At 47.9% G+C, this 16,745-nt stretch overlaps 1 protein-coding gene across 50 annotated transcripts in view; it reads left to right on the forward strand.

The window, feature by feature from the left end:
* The window catches only part of LOC138288307 (mucin-19), a 1,675,551-nt gene that overhangs the window by 1,146,875 nt on the left and 511,931 nt on the right, over nt 1–16,745 (forward strand). The gene's annotated exons all lie outside the window — the stretch shown is intronic.

A 16,745-nucleotide genomic window follows, 5' to 3' on the forward strand; every position in this document is an offset into this window, starting at 1 on the left:
TTTTTCTACTTCATGAATCCAAATTTGGAAGTCAGTAATCTTTTGCAGACTCTTAAAATGGGATTACAACCTTGACCTATTCAGTATTTGAAAAAGTCAAATGTTGGGAATCCCATTTAAAACCCAAATCAATATTTGATGGATCAATATTTTGCAAGTGTAAACTAGTCAAACACCATAAAAAACTGCAGACCCCAGAGTTTGGGTGATATCCCATCCGCAAACAGAATGGTGTTAGTTTGGGACTCCTTACACTTTGTGAATGTGAAAAAAAACTGTGTTGAAGAGTAGAGACGAAAAAAGGTTTACTTTATTTCAGAACAATCACGGACATGTTGATCTGCCAACATTAGAAGGCTACCATCACTGTGATGGCCACTGTAAGAAAGTGGAGTATTATACAATGATGCTGGTTAGGCTTCACTGTGGAATATTCTCAAAATAGCCACATTATGACTGTGGCAGGAGTGCCATGGTCCAACTGATGGCACTGCACCTTTTTCACTGGTCGACGGCCTGGCGGTGCCTGCGGTCTTAATCTGCCAGGGCAGGGCTGCAAGCACCGCTGTCCTGGGAATTCGAGTCCCATGTCAGCCAGCTTTTGGATGTTAGCTCCACTGCCATGCAAAGGCTGGTGGAGACCTGGGTAATGCAGGGGCCTCCAAGGGCAGCCCTGTCACGCTTTTCACTGGCAGAATTACAGTCACACCCAATGCACTGCAACATTGTCATCACCTTGATTACGAACCAGCGTCAATGTTGTGGGTAGTTTCCTGCTGGGCCAGTGGGTGGAAACACTGTTTCTGCCCGCTGGCCCAGAGGGAAGCTCATAATAGAGCCAGCGGGTGCAAAACAGAAATAGCCTCTGCCGCCAGCTAAAATCATAATGAGCCCCTCCGTCACTTACGGGGTGAGCTCAGAGGAACCCACTTATGATTAAGGTCATGCGGGTCCCTAGACCAAGCTGGGACAGTCACACCATTTTTACCTGGCTTGTGGGCCCGATGCAGGGGTGTCCTGACTCTCCTTGGTACTGAACGAGGGAAACCTGGGTACTGAAAAACGGTACATGTAACACTCAGTCACTTGCAGGTCGAGTTTGTGGGAGTTCAGTGGAGATTAAGCTTGAGTGGGCCCTGGATCAGGATTCACCAGACAGAACAACCTAATCTCAGTATCTCTGGTGCAGAGGAATGCTTGGGAATCCTTGGTACTGCATGAGAGCTGCGGTTGCTGGTTTTACCACTGAGATGGTGCGGGTGAAGAAGTAGATACAAAAACAACTGAGCCACCGGTAATGTCGGAAGGAGGTGTTGCATTGTACTTTTGAGTTGCAGCATCAAGTAAAGGTGGTGATGACCCGGCTGGCCACCAACAAGCCTTGGCAGTGGTATGTGGAGGAGGAGTTATCTCCCCTACCAGAGGTCCAGTGGAAAGCAGTAGCTGGCTGTAACTTGGCAGGGAGCTATACTGCACTTCCCACAATGCACTGGACTACCTGTCTTTGGGCGATCCCTTGGAGCGCCTGATGACTCAGTGAGTTATTTTTACCTGATGTGGTCAGGGGACTAGTGCCACAGGTCCAAGGGGGTGTGGTCTTGCCTTTGGCTCACAAAGGAGTTCCCTCTTACTAGGGGGAAACAGTCTTGGGTGCATTGATCTGCAGTCTAGCAGTTCCAGGAGGGTGCCACAAGTTTAAGATATCATGCCTTGTTAGTGCAGTTTCCTATTGTTATGGATGCATGTCTTCTCATATCCTTTCTTCATAAGTTGTTACAGATCTGAGGTTTGGTGCCAGGAGAGCCCCTTAAATGCCAGATTTATGTGTGTCAGGGGTGGGGGTGCAAGTAGCCAATGGCCTACTAGCCCAAGTGGATAACCCGCCCCTGAGGTGACCACATCCGATGGGTTGGGGTGCCTTTTCCACCCAGAACCTTCTATTATACCACTTGTCAATATAGCAGAAGTCTTCCTCAGCCATACAGACCAAGTTGCCCACCCAAGAGGTGCAGCTAGCCTTTTCGGGCGTACACCACCTGAATAATTTTCCACCTGCCTGGGTGCAAATGTGCATGAGAAGCAGGGTATGGCTTTGTCCGCCACTGGGAGATAGCCTTCCTACATTTCAAAGGCAGTGTGCCCTTTGAAGCTCACAACCTTGATGTGCCACTTCACTAGCCTTCCTGTGTGAGAGGAAGGTGTGACCTCCTTCCCATCCAGGCCATTGTCCTGACTCCTGGAAATGTTCGCACCTCTACCCAGAGAGTCAGAATCCTGTCTGGGCGGCAGCAAATGTTGGCTGTCAGTCAGAGCACAGGAAAACTGGGATAGCTTGATGCGAAACGTCTAAGGTTGCTTTCTGGGTCTTTGCAACATGACCCTCAACACAAGTTTCATGTCAGGGGTGAGAAGGCATATTGTTTGATACCATACATGACCCACTTCAGCGATACCATAATGGAGTTATCACTTTGTGCCATCCCATGCTATCCTATGGACCGACATTCACTTATAGTAGCCTTTAATGGGAAAGGCAACTATAGGGACATATAAGCTTGCACTTATATGTCCACACCCTTAGTATAATATACCCTGCCTGCTGGGCCCTGGAGGTCTACCTTGGGTTGACCAACATATAATAAATACAGTGCAGGGACTGTGCCACATATGATGTGGGTACAGTCGAGTTTGAGCAGTATGCATTGAAAGACCAGCTCTCAATAGTTTACTTGGGTCACTCAAGGTGGCACAAATAGTGTTTTAGGTCCTGGTGTCCCCTTTAGAACCCATGACCTGGGTACCACTGGTGCCAAATACTAGGGACTTATAAGGGGGTTGAAGTACTTGCTAATTTGGGATATCAAATTACCATTACCAATTTAGAGAGGGACAGCACTGGGGCTTGGTGAGAAGGCTCCAGTGCATTGTCATGGTCATAACCAACAGCATCTAGAGCAAATAGTGTGGGGTGACCATCCAAAAAGGCACTTTCCTACATCCACCAGTTGAGGTGTGTTGTAGTTTACAAACTTCCTATTTAATATTCATCAGGTAAACTGGAACATGATATCTTCAGAATGTCATGAATCGACTTATTGCTATGTAAGTTGCTTTGTAAATTTCTATGTGCGTTGTAACCAGTTTTTTGTGACTGGCATTTAGTGAATGCGGCCATTATTACATAATTGTAAACAAAATCTCCAATTATATTGTATAAAGTAAATCCAAGATTGTTAGTGAGAATTTTTTACTTTTACAGTATATTTTGGCGTGTTTGTATTTGTTCCACTCACAGTTCATGAGACAACCATTCAATAGAAATGAAGTGAAGTCTCAAGAAGCAAATTTAGTATATCAGTTCATGTTATTGTCATAAATGATTCTACTCACATAGCATTGTTAGTTAATTTCACAAGAATCAAAATTATTATATCATCACACTCCCATCGTTTTCCAGCAGGTCATACCTAAAAATATTTTGGGGGGAAAGTTCAGCTAAAGGAGAAAATACACAAATTAAGTCTGTTAAAACCAATTCAGCATTTTAAGTCTAATTTCGTGTTAAAATCTAAGAGTAGGATTTACTTTCCGTTCAAGGTAAATACACCACCCTTGGGTAATGCTATTTACCGCATATGGCAAATACCTCACAATATTGAGTCCAGATTGTAATACGGGTTGTTGCTACACCTAAAGAGGAGGTTTATTTTATAAATTCATAACATTTTCTTTTTAGCTATGTAACTGATTGAAAAAAGTTGTCAAATGTATGTTTGTCTTGTTCAATTTTATTTCTGTGATAAAAATAATTTTGATTGAGAACTGTTTTCATAACAAAAATATTTGAAATGTATTGATTATTTTCTCTTGCCCAACACCAAAGAGGAAAAAAGATTAGTGCATTCAGTTTTTTTTACAAATAGTTATGAGTGCATTTGAAATATTATAACATTTGGCTTTTGACAATAATTCCATAATTATTTATTTCTATTGCCACGTCACCTCCACCAACTAAAACCACAATAGGCACTACAATCTATTCATCAACCACTGAAAGTATCTCTTCTTTAATTTCCCTCCATGCATGATTCTTAATGTGCATTGTCTCCTGTTTTTTATATTATGAAGATATGAGGGTACACGTAAAAAGCATTTTATTACTGCAAATATTCTACTTCAGGCCTTGTAAATGCAAAAAAGCTTTTTCTAATGTACAGTTCCAATTTTTTGAATCAATACACTTTTACAAACCACTAAAATACATCCTACACTTATTCATTATTTGGAAGGGTCTAGTTGTGTGTATCCTTAAACACCTGAAATGATATGTAACATAGCAATATTTTGATATAGTATTACAGTCTCAAAAGATTGAAAAGTATTTACTTCTGAGTTTGGATGATACGCCAATTGCAAACGTGAAGGAGTCACATTGGGAAAAGTTTGTGGAAGAATGGGGAAGGGACCATTGCCTATTGTTTAACAAACAGTTTTAAAAAAGAACAAGCTTTTTCAAATGTTGCATTGTGTCTTTTAGGGAAAGTGGGCTACATACAAATAAAAATGTTTTAATTTTAAGATGATTATAACCGTTTTGGTCTGCTAATGCTTCCCCACCATTTGGAGCAAGTTGCAGTTTGCAAACTGCCTATTTAATGTTCAACGTGTAGGCCAGAATATGATCCACTAAGAATCATTTTATGAACAGGTCTCTTAGTATGTAAATGAGTTAATAAAATAATATACTTGTCAAAGCATACTTTGTAACTGGCATTTGGTGCATGTGTCCCATTGTTGCATAATTAAACACAAAGGACCTCATTATGAACTTGGCGGTTCAGACTGCCATGCCGGTGGAAAAGACCGCCACTGGCATGGTGCTCTGAACTGCCATATTATTAACAAAGGCGGCCCTCTGCCACCGCCAGTCTACCACCAATAGGCAGCCTGACGAAGGCGGATTATATTATCCGACAGGGCAGCGTTGCAAGCAGCGCTGCCTTCTGGATAACGTACCCTGTTTCCTCCAGCCTGTCCCTGGCCGGTCAGCTGGCATTGGAGGCCCGTGACAGCTGGTGGTGGTGGCGGTGTTTGCCTGACTTAGAGTGCCTCTTGTCCTCCTGTTCATCGGTTGGGGATCCTTTACCCTTCCTGGCAGGGGTGGATGGGTTCTCCCGTCCTCTGCCGGGTGGTGCAGGCTCCTTCCCCTTCTTCACAGCTGGTGCAGGCTCCTTGCCCTTCTTCACAGCTGGTGCAGGCTCCTTCCCCTTCTTCACAGCTAGTGCATGCTCCTTCCCCTTCCTCACAGCTGGTGCCGGACTCTTTCTTTTCATCCCAGGTGGGGCTGGCTCCTTTCCCTTCAGTGTTGTTGGTCTTGTATCACTACCACCATGAGTCAGTGGTGCTACCACTGTCCCCATGGACTATTTGGCTGAGGTGCTTGGCTGTGTCCTCGGGGGGAAGGGTTGGGAAGAGGTCAATCTGGGAAAAGAAAAGCTTTTTACGGATGTTGGGGCGGGAGGAGGGAGGAGTAATGGGAAAGGAGGATGAGGGAGTGGTTGTTGGGGGAGTATGTCTGCTGGATTTGGGTGCAGGTGCATGGGCTGTGTGCTGTTGTGAGGTGGATGGCTGTAGGTGTCTGAGTACTTTCGTTTGTGTCCTTTATGAGGGGGGGACAGACACAGTGGGAGAGGACACAGGGTACGCCTGCATGGATGTTGTGGAGGTGTCTGCCAGTAAGGTGTGTGTTCTGCTTGGTGTGGTGATGATGCTGGTAGTGGATATTGATGAAGTGCATGTAGGTGAACTGGGAGGGAGGTGGAGGAGGGGGATAGGGTGAGACAGTGAAGGCAGTGGATGTTGTCATGTCTGCAACTGTATGGTGTTTGTGTGAGTGCCTGTGGGATGAAGTGTGGTGCTTGTGTTTGCCTGTGCTACTTTTGGGTGTTGTCTTGTTTTTATGCTTGTCTGTCTGTGTGCTTGGGATGGGTTGGGGTTGAGGAGAATGGGACTGGTAAGTGGAAGTTTGAGGGGGGACGGTTGAAACAGGGACAATAACTGTCATCAAAGAGGAGGCCTGAGCCTGATTCGATCTCTGTTTGGCTGGCAATCACCATGAATGCCCTCCAGGAATGCATTGCATTGCTGCATCTGGGATGCCAGCCCCTGGATGGCATTCACAATGGTTGACTGCCCTACAGAGATGAATCTCAGGAGGTCAATAGCCTCCTCACCCATGGCAGCAGGGCTCACTGGGGCAGGGCCTGGGTGACTGGGGCGAAGGAGATGCCCACCGTCCTGGGTGAGCAGGCACGGGCAACTCGCTGAGGGGCTACTGGGAGGGCAGTGCTGGTACGGGGGTGGTGGCTGTACCTGCAGCTGGGGAGGTCACAGAGGTGTCCACCACCACCAGGTAGCTCCCATTGGAGGAGGTATCAGAGTCTTTGTTGTCCACTCCAGCCTCTGCCGTGGTGCTCCTCTCACCCTCTGTCCCACTGGTTTCCTCTGCGTTGGTGGACTCTGCCTCCAGGGTCCTGTGGGTGCAGCTCCCTCTGTCACCGGTGCTCCTCCGCCAGATGATGCTAATGCTCATAAGGACAGGATGACAAAACAAGAAAGGGGGGGAAGAGACAAAGGATACACTGGGTCAATGACTGCACCAACACCACCGTTGGCGTACACAGCACCCCCACACACAGGGAACAGGCCTATGCACTATGCTTTGGCCTACTATGAAATGGCTAGTCACCAAGGCATAAGGAGGAGCACAAACCACCAACTGCAGCACACCTGGGACCCACGCAGCCCTGCTTATATGATAATATTAACAAGCTAGGATACCTGTATTTTCCACTCAGCCCTTAGCCTTGAGGGGACCTACACTGCTATGTCTGGCCTTGCCTTAGGGGCACCCACTTACATACAACCTCCACCCGGATACCACCCCACCAGCCATAAGTTGTAATGATAGCCACTGCACTCACCACCTTGTGGCTGCTGTGATGCCCTTAGGCTCCCATCCAGCTCAGGGTGGGCCACTGCCAGTATGCGGGCCATCAGGGGGGGTCAGGGTCTGACGGGCACCCGTTCCTCATTAGGAGGCCATCCCCAGCTGGGCCTCTGCGGTCTTCTGTGCCCAGCGTCTCAGGTCCTCCCACCGTTTCCGACAGTGGGTGCTCCATCTGCCATAGACCCCAGGGTCCGCACGTCCTTGGCGATGGCACGCCATAATCCCTTTTTTTGATGGGTGCTGACCTGCAGAGGTAATACATACAGGAGAACTCCATTAAATGAACAGTTCAGCCTGTCACACACATGGCCCACCATACCCGATCCCATCAACATTGCAAAACACATAAGCCAGCCCACAACATGTACACCGTGAAGAAGAAACCCACCCACCACCCTTATACAATGCCTTCACACACAACTCCATGCATTCATGCCACATGCATCGTGCCCACAGTGTACTCACCTGTTGGTGTGAAGGCCCATACTGCTGTCCGTACTGGGGTAGGACCCCATCCACCAGTCACTCCAACTCCTCCAAAGTGAAGGCTGGGGCCCTTCCCCGGTCACACAGGCCATGGTAGGTTGCAGACACAGGTCACAGCACATGCAGTGTAGGTCCTCTCCTGTGGAAGGTCAGGAAACAAGTGAGGAATGTGAAATAAAATGGCAGTCACGTCCGCGGCGGTGTATATCGTCACTGCTGGCGTAGATCCCCATCGCCCACTGTACCCCATAGGGCCCAATATTATTCAATGAGGAATTGCACAGCAGTTCACTACTGCCACGAGGCACAACTTCGGCAGAATTACCTCACTTCCACCTGTCGCTCTACGCAGGACAGTTGGTTGCCATTTCATGGGGGGTGAACTGGCCTATCGGTAATTGCTGCGTCACAAGACTAAAAGCACAAACGTTAACATTCCACTGTCCCAAAACATGATTGCACGATGTGGACTGCTGTAGTGGTATAGTTGTTCCAATTGTGACAGCCTACTAACTATTGTGTCCCTTAGATACTTACCGCTGCAGATGAATAGGAGATGGAGACATTCCCCCGTGTACAGACCCCTGGTGGACTTGGCTACACTGGAGGACAGGCACATAACACTCAGCTATAGACTGGACAGGGCCACAATCACAAAGCTGGGTGCCCAGTTGGAGCCTGACCTGATGTCAGCTATCCGCCATCCGACTGGGATCCCCCATCTTGTGCAAGTTCTATCAGTGCTCCATTTCCTGGCAACTGGTTCTTTCCAAGTGACAGTGGGCTTGACAGCAGGAATGTCACAGCCAATGTTCTCAACAGTGCTGGCAAGAGTCTTGTCTGCCCTGATAAAACACATGTGCAGCTACATTGCTTTCCCCCAGGTGGAAGATTTGGCCACTGTGAATGCCGGGTTTTATGCAATGGGACATATCCACAAGATAATTGGGAAGCTTGATGGAACACATACTGCGTTTGTCCCCCCCAGGCAAAATGAAGAGGTGTACAGGAATTGTAACAGTTTCCAATCCATGAATGTGCAGATGCTGTGCCTGGCGGACCAGTACATCTCCCATGTCAATGCTAAGTATCCTGGGTCGGTGCATGATGCCTTTGTACTAAGGAATAGCAGCATCCCAAATGTTATGTCCCAACTACAAAGGCACAGGGTGTGGCTAATAAGTGAGCCTTGGTGCCCACCCAGTGTATGTTGGTGTATGTCTATGCTGTTGGCCAAATAGGACAGTGTGTGGCTAAATGTTGCCCCTCAATATTTGCAGGTGACTCTGGTCACCTAAACCTATTGTGGCTGCTGACCCCTGTGAGGAAAGCCAGGACAAGGGCAGAAGAACGTTATAATGAGGCACATGAGCAAACCAGAAGGATAATTGAGAGAACCTTCGGCCTCCTGAAGGCCAGGTTCAGGTGCCTTCATCTGACAGGTGGATCCCTGTACTACTCACCCAAGAAGGTCTGCCAGATAGTAGTGCATGCTGCATGTTGCACAACCTGGCACTCAGATGGCATGTACCTTTTCTGCAGGAGGAGGAGACTGGAGTTGCCCCTGTGGCAGCAGTGGACCCTGAGGAGAGTGAGGATGAGGAGGCAGGGGATGAGGATGTGGACAACAGAACATTAGTTATCCGTCAGTACTTCCAATTACACACAGGTGAGGCAGTGCAACTTCACATTTCTATGACTATTGTTGTATTCTGTGTGGCATTGGCATGATGGCATTAACCACTTGTGTCCCCTACCTACTGTTACCTATGGATTTTCATTTTACAGATATTGGTGATATGACAACAATGACCTGATGTGATCACAACAGCCAGCAACAGGTCATTCATTATATACTGTCACTATGTACAGTGCATTTGCAATGGTTATAGCTCTTTCAATCAAAAAAAATTTGCAATACATGAAATACCAGTAGTTGAGTAGTTTTATCGAAGGGTGTTTATTGTAGGGCTACAAAATTGAGGGTAAAGTGCAATGGAATCGGGTGATAATGGAGGAAAGTCCAGGGTATTGTTCCAGTCTGTTTGTAGCACAGGTGCAGTGTCCAAGGGGGACATAGGAAGGGGAGCAATAGCAGTTCAAGGTGGACAAGGTGACTGAGTGGGACACAAGGGGGACAATAAGGAGAGTCTAATTTCCTGGCTGTGGTCTTGGCAAGTGTCTCTGGCTTCTGTCTGGTTCGCAGGGAACATTTGCGGGGTGGTTCAACTTCTATAGGGGGAGGGATGCTAGTGGCCTGTGGGTCCTGTGGTGGGGCCTTCTGGCCACTAGCGGCACTGAAAGTGGAGGGATGTTCTGTTGACTGGCTAGTCGTAGGGGCCCGCTGGTGTGCTGTTGCCTCCCTCATGATGTTGGCCATGTTTGTCAGCACCCCTCCTATGGAGATCAGGGTGGTGTTGATGGCCTGCAAGTCCTCCCTGATCCCCTAATACCGTCCCTCCTGCAGCCGCCTGTTCTCCTTCACGTTGTCTAGGATCTAGCCCATCGTGTCCTCAGAATGTTGGTAGGCTCCCAGGATCTCGGAGAGTGCCTCCTGGAGAGTTGTTTCCCTGGGCTGGTCCTCCCTCTGGTGCACAGCAGTCCTCTCAGTGTCCCTGTTGGCCTGTGCCTCTGTCCCCTAAACTGTGTGCCCGCTGCCACTGACCCCAGGTCCCTGATTGTCTTGTGGGTGAGGTGTGGCCTGCCTGCTTTTGTGCCAAGCTGCCCTGGGTTAGGCACAGCCTTTTATTGAGTCATCACTGTGGATCAGGACTTGTGTTTGCACAATGCTACACAGTGATTTGTGTTCCACAAAAGTCCTAGATAAATAATTGGACCTTAGTGTGTCCTCCTTTTAAATTCTTCCTTAGCTTCCAATTGGCTATTTTCCTTCTTTTCTAAATGTATGTACTGCTACCTTCCTTTTTGTCTCACCATAAAGTTGCAGCTTCTGAAACTCTGCAAAAAGAGGGTGCTGAAAACAGACAAGCGGGCTACCAAACTGGATCTCTAGGTCCTTTGTGGAGGTGCAGTGGTGGTAGTCCTCCTGAGGAGAGGATAATGATGATGACAATGAGAAGGCGGTAGCACTGTCAAAGGATGAGGGGAGAGAGGACGTAGAGCAGGGTCCCGAGCTGCAAACAGAGCCCAATCTAACCTTAGCAGATGACCAGGATGCCCAGGATGGAGCAGGGAGCAGTGTGTCTGCTAGGAGCCTAACCTCAGAGGAGCTATAGAGGAGGAAAGAGGGGAGGAAACACTAGCTTCAGTTGGCCAGGATGAGGCTGGGAATAGGAAGGTTGAGAGAGCATCTGCAGGAGTAGAGACTGGCCATGGATGAGAGGAAAATGGCCCAGGAGCTCAGTTTCAAGGACATGGCCATAAAAGACAAGTAGGTGGAGTACAGCCATGTCAGTGGTAACATACCAGAAGCGCCCACTGAAGAGGTGAGGGTCCACATACCCAATGATCTGGTGTCCAGCTATGTGGTTGCAGCTGAGGTTTTAGGTAGCTCTGAGGATATACAAGGGCCTAAATGAGGACTGAGGAGTAGCTTGTGGAGGTACATGGGGATAGAAATACTCCTTACACTTGAGGTAGAGTATTAGGCTACGTATGCCCCCATGAAGGCCATTCCTCTTTCAAAATTTGGGATCCCCCTGAGAAATACCGTCAGAGGCTCAGGGGCAGCCACAATCTCCCAACATAGTCCTGGGTGGAGTTTTTGAGACTATTTAAGCAAGACACTGAAAGGCTGGGGAAGAGGCAGTGAAGTGAATGATTTTGTTGGGCTGAGCAACCTTATTCTGAGGGAGCTGTTTAACAGAGCTCCACCAAAGCCTGGTAGACAGCAAGCTGACTACCCCCTAAGTAGGCGAACTACTGGGTCAGCACCTGAGTGTCCAAGAAGGCATCTGGGGTGACTTCCAAAAGGGTGGTCAGGATTACCTCCAGAAGAAAGAAGAGGGGGATAAAAACAAGAAACTGTTCTGTCAATGTCCCCAAAACAATTCTCAGATCCCAATCTGGCCACGAGAAAATAAGCTTCTTTGATAAGAACAGTGGCAAGTTTATCCCCAAGAGCTATGAGTATTATCCGCACGGGCAAACCAAGGGTGATTTCAAGAGTCCACAAGCAAGCACAGTCCCCCAGTGATGGGCAAGTCCCAGGGTTGCTTCGAGTAGTATTTGGGGAGGAGAAGACCCAATTAGTGTAGGGGAGGTTAGTGAGCTTACCTTAGTGTCCCTGGATGACAGGGAGATGGTGCCCAAAGCCCACATGCCTTCCAGTACTTCTACGTTTAGGCAGTGGGTCACTATTAACAGGTAGAGGGTGAAGGCTCTGAGGGACACAGCAGCTATTATGACCATTGTCAGGTGTCATCTGGTGTCCTCAGAGAAAGTGATTCCCAATAGATTCTACCATGTTGCAGTAGCAGCATGTGGACTGTCTGCTAAAGAGTGACCTGGAGCACACTACCTGGAAGGAAGTGGAGCTCAGGTTACACCTGGAAATGTTGGGGTTGCCTGAGTCCATGGTTGTTCAGGAGGGGAGCCAAGAAGGTCTGGTTCCTGAACAAATATCCCAGACAGCTGTCAAGAGAGGGAGGGTGTGTGGGAAACCAGCCCCTGAATGTTCCATAGTACAGATGGATGGAGCACAGAAGGAGACAGCCCTGGAGCCTACCAGGGAGGACATTGCCTCTATTGGTGACCTGCATCAGCTTGTTGGATGGCAAGCAGAGGGAGGACTCACCAGGGAGGACTTCTGTAAGGCATAGAAGGAGTGCCAATCCCAGGACAGCATGCAGCGGCAAGATGAAGCACAAGTAGGTGGTGATACCTCTGGACTCTGGAGATCACCTCTTATAATGGAACAATGGCCTTCAGTATGTTGAGCCTAAGGTCCATTCTTTGGGGCAATACATGTGTTGGTAGTCCCCAATTCTACAGGGCCTTCCTACTGTGCCTGGCTCATGAAATTCTCATGGCAAGACATCTGGGGAAGGACAAGACCTATGCCAGGCTTGTCTCCCACTTGTATTGTCTCTCTATAAGGATCTCCTCGGATGCATTTTGTAGGATTTGCCTCACCTTCCAGGCCAAGGGAAAGGAAGGAAACAGTTGAAAACTCCCCTGATCCCTTATCTGTCATTGCCACCCCATTTGAGAGGGTGGGCATTAACATTGCAGGACCCATTGTCCCCAAGACAGCCTGAGGCAACAGGTTTTCCCTGGCGTTAGTAGACCATGCCACTAGATACCCAGAGGCCATATCTCTGAGGACTGTAACAATACCTGCAATGGCTAAGGCCCTGATTGAGATTTTCACCTGAGCAGGGTTTCCTAAAGAAGTGGTGTCTGACAGGGGCACCAACTTCCTGTCTTCGTAGATGAAGCCAATGAGGAAGGAGTGTGGAGTAACTTAACAGTTCTCCATTCCCTGCCATCTACAAACAAATGGGGTTGTTGTAATACTTAACAAGACCCTGATTATGGGCCTGCCGGAACACCGTGAGGGGGAAGTAGGACATCCCCTTACCATGCCTGCTCTTTGCCTACAGGGCAGTACCACAGAAGAGGGTTGGAACAAGTCTCTTTGAATTTCTGTAAGGTCACCCTGTTAAGGGACCTCTCAGTCTGGTCAAGGAAGGGTAGGAGCAAGTTCGCAAGACACCCCCGAGGATGTGGTTAGCCACATGCTAGCCCTCCATATGGCCAAGTTCTAGAAGAGAATTTTTGAGAACTTGGAGGTAATAGAGCTTGCAGAGCCCAGGGCCCTGCAAGACCATTTGACCGGGCCTCATGGATTAGTTGTAGGGAAGGGGGGGGGCACCTACCTGGTGGATCTCAAGATCCCAAGACCTGTCTTAAGGGTACTCCATATTAACCACCTCAACCCACACTATGAGAATTCTGAGGTCACCATGCTGCTAACTACATATGATGAGGAGTAGCAGAGTGATTCTCTTCCTAAACTCCTATTATCAAAAGTGAAGGATGGGTCAGTGGAGGGTGTCAACCTCTCCCCTACCCTGACCCCAGAAGAGCAGATGGACTGTCACCAGTTTTGAGGACAGTTCATCTCTGTTTTCCCTCACTCTTGGGCTTACATAGATTTGTACCCATGATATTGACACAGGAGGCAGCCCTCAGTCAAAACCAATGCACAGGCTTTCTGACAAAGTATGGGCCAGCATCAAAGAGGAGGTCTCGAAGATGTTGGAACACGGGTGATTGAGCACTCTAGTTGCACCTGGTTCGGCTCAGTTGTTCTGATAATGCCCCTGCTAGCGCCACCCCAAAACTCTGGTTCCACATAGACTACAGGGCATTGAACTCGGTCACTAAGGCTGATGCTCACCCCGTCCCCAGAGTTGCTGAACTCATTGACAGATTAAGGTCTGCCAAGTTCCTGGGTACTTTTGATTTAACTTCAGGGTACTGGCAGATTGCTCCAGCAGAAGTGGCTAAAGTGGGGTTAGCTTTTTTTACATCAGAGGGCTACTTTCAGTTTATATTGATGCCCTTTGGTCTGAAAATGCCCTGCTGACAACTTCCAGATGCTGGTGAACCAGGTTTTGGCTGGTATGGAGGCCTTCAGTGTTGCTTACTTGGACTACAGAGCTGTCTTCGGTAATAGCTGTGAGGACCACCTCTTTCACCTGCAGGAAGTGCTTCAGGCCGTGCAATAATCAGGCATGATATCAGGGCCAGTAAGTGCCTGATTGTGCAGGGATCTGTGGTGTACTTGGGGCACCTTATGGACAGAGGTAAGGTGTAGCCCCCATAGGCTAAAACAGAAACTATTCTGGCTTGAGAGCCCCCAAAACTTAGACTGAGGTGTGGGCCTTCCTTCCTCACAGGATATCACGGGAGGTTTGTCAAGGTTGGTGCATGTTGGCAGAGAAGGTGACTTATGAGAGCCAAGGCTGCCCACAAAAATAGATCACAATATGAGGACTACGGAATGCCCACAGGGGGAATCTTTGTACCTCTCTCAGTCTAGACTCTACTACAGTGTTGAACTCTGACCAATATGGTCCGACTGTGTCAACAGACGAAAGGGTTGGGAGGGATGAGTGCTGTCTGCATGCTAAGTAATATTGTGGATACTCCATTGTTGTTTGACCTTTCACTCATGGTATGTATGTTCTGTGTTTTACATGCACTTGCCACGTTTTCAATAAAAAGATCGTATAAAAACAAAACACTGCATTCAGGCTGCAATGGATCGGCCTGGGACATAGTTTAAAGTGCTACTTAAGTGGGTGGCTCAGCAGTGCTGCAGGCCCACTAACAGCATTTAATTTACAGGCCCTGGTTACATTTAGTGCACTTTACTAGGGACTTATAAATAAATTACATATGCCAATTCGGTATATACCAATCAAAACATGTTTTAGGAAGAGAACACATACACTTTAGCACTGGTCAGCGGTGGTAAAGTGCTCAGAATCCTAAGGATAACAAACAGAAATTAGTAAAATATGAGTCAAGCAGGCAAAATGTTTGGGAGAAGACCACTGTAAGGCTGTCTGGTCCAACATGCCCCCTGCTAAAAGTGGGGAGAATTACCCAACCTCTTGGGAGTTCTCATTACTAAAGCAGAGAAAAACCTGTATAGACCATCAGTATTGGAGTTGTCTAACTCAGGACTGTGTTCAACCGTAAAATCCATTCCCTGAAGGGAGATGGACTACCTCAATAATTTTGGATTCTCGCCCACATCATTTGCAATAGCTACCTGAGGGGCCTTGGTCTGTCTGAATCCGCAAGTGAGTCCCAAACAAGTATGGTCTCAACTTCAGTGCCAGACCACAGCAAAGGCTTATCTTTTAATAGCACTCTACCTCTATTCCTGGGAAAGTAACTCCTAGAGAATAAAGATACAGGTTTGTCTAGGCCTTTGTTATTAAGCTATGAAAGAACTGCCCCTATGCCATGCTCTAACGCATTAATTTAGACAATGAATTTCCTGGAAGAATCTGGGGTCTTGAGTACAGGGGCTGTGCACATGACCTGTTTAAGGAATCAAGGGCCTGATTACAACTTTGGAGGACGGTGTTAAACCGTCCCAAAAGTGACGGATATACCACCTACCGTATTACGGGTTCCATAGGATATAATGGACTCGTAATACGGTAGGTGGTATATCCGCCACTTTTGGGACGGTTTAACACCGTCCTCCAAAGTTGTAATCAGGCCCCAAATGCCTTGTGGCATGCCTCAGTCCAAATCACATTTCTGGGCCGCTTCTGTGAACTCAGATAAGTCAAGGAGGTAACAATGGCACATTACCTCTTGACAAACCTCCTGTAACATCCTGTGAGACCCAGGAAGACTCTCATCTCAGGTTGAGGTTTAGGGCTTCCCAGGCCTTGATAATCTCTATTTTGGCCTGGACAGGCTGTACCTTACCCCACCCACTAAGTTCCCCAGAGTACACGACAGACCCCTGCCCTATCTGCCACTTACTGGCATTAATACTCAGGCTTTCATTTCCCACAGCCTGAAGCATGTCCTGCAGACGAAACAAGTGGTCATTCTAGATGCTACTTAAGAAAGCTATTTCATCCAAGAAAGCAGCACTGAAGTCCTCCATACCACCTAAGACTTGGTTCACCAACAGGCGGAAGTTAGCAGAGGCATTCTTCAGTCAAAAGGGCATCACTTTAAATTGGTAGGGACCCTCTTTAGTGGAGAGGTGTCACCTCTCCTTGGCACCTTCAGTGAAGACAATCTGTCTGTATCCCAAAGTAAGATCAAAAACACTCAGGAACTGGGCAGCTCCTAATCTGTCAGTTAGCCCAGGGAATGGGAGAAGCATCAGTCTTGGTGACAGCTTTAAGCCCCCTGCAATCTAAACAGAACCTGAGTTCGGGTGCAGTGCACAGTGGGGCAGCTTTTGGTACCAGCACCACCGAGCTGGACCACTGGCTACTGGAGGGTTCAGTCACCCCCAACTCCAACATCTTGAATACTTCATCCTTTAAACCGGCCCACCCTTTGTCCAACAGCCTGTATATTTTAATTTATTAACGGGGGACTGTCTCCTGTGTCAATATCATAGGTACACAGATGTATGTATGAGGGAAAATTGGGAGAACTGTTCCATCAATTGGTGACAGTCCCTCTGTTGTTCTAAAGTCAGGGTAGGGGAAAGATTTGCACTTTCCACTGACCAATCCCTCTCTATGGACACAGGCTAGGGGGTCAGGGAGAGATTCCCTCCCCTCTGACTCCCTCC

This window comes from Pleurodeles waltl, chromosome 4_1, assembly GCF_031143425.1.
Source record: "Pleurodeles waltl isolate 20211129_DDA chromosome 4_1, aPleWal1.hap1.20221129, whole genome shotgun sequence".
NCBI classification, from domain to species: Eukaryota; Metazoa; Chordata; class Amphibia; order Caudata; family Salamandridae; genus Pleurodeles; species Pleurodeles waltl.